Below are 879 nucleotides of genomic sequence, written 5' to 3'. Positions count from 1 at the left end.
CTCATCTGCCAGAAAGACCAGTTCCCAGAGGGCCACAATGAGAATTCCCTGAAGAGGAGGCAGCTACAGAGAGCAAGTTTCAACTCCATAGATGGAACGGCTTTCTAAAAGTTAGTTGTCAGGAGTTGAAAGGAACCCATTGGAGGGAGGGAGTTCTCTGTCACGGGAGGTATGTAAGCAGAGTGTGGGCAGGGAATTCAAGCATCAGACTAGGGTCCATTCTCCAAGTCCCCTACAGTACTGAGACCCTGGGCTTCTTGATTTCACAGCAGGAGAAGGGCTGCTCTGGAGAGGGTGTCATGAGCCAAATGCCAGGCTTAGGTCTTCCAGGACCTCAAGGGTCCCAGCCACCTTCCAGATAGACTATCGGCCTCGGGTAAGGGCAGGGAAAGCTGGACAGGGCATGGTGAACACGAAAGGATCTCTGCCACTCTGGCCACCCCTCCTGGTAGAACCATGAATCCATTGATTAACTCAACATGTATTGCGTGCCTATGATGATGAATAAAAGAGACTTAATCCCTGCCCTCCTGGAGTTTACTGTTTTGTGGGAGAGAAACCATCAGGCCCCTTTAGACGTTACCAGTGGGAGCGGGAGAGGGAGGGGTACAACCCTTCTGCAGGACAGCCCGACAATGTCTAAGTTACAATTACCCGGTAGCCCAACGATCCCCTTTTGGAGAATGACTACATTCCAGCATGTGGACACGGTGGTCTGTGGCATTGTTTATAACAAAAGCCCAAGCTCTCATCAGTCAGGAGCTGGTTAAATAAACTACGGTGCAGCCATATTAAAATATATATATATATTTCCAATGAGGGCATTCCCTGAGTGCTCTCATGCAAAGATCTGCAAGACACAGTCTTCAGATAAAAAAT

Source organism: Myotis davidii, unplaced genomic scaffold (assembly GCF_000327345.1).
Source record: "Myotis davidii unplaced genomic scaffold, ASM32734v1 scaffold363, whole genome shotgun sequence".
NCBI lineage: Eukaryota > Metazoa > Chordata > Mammalia > Chiroptera > Vespertilionidae > Myotis > Myotis davidii.
The sequence above is the reverse complement of the archived record's forward strand: the minus strand, read 5'-3'. Positions refer to the sequence as shown.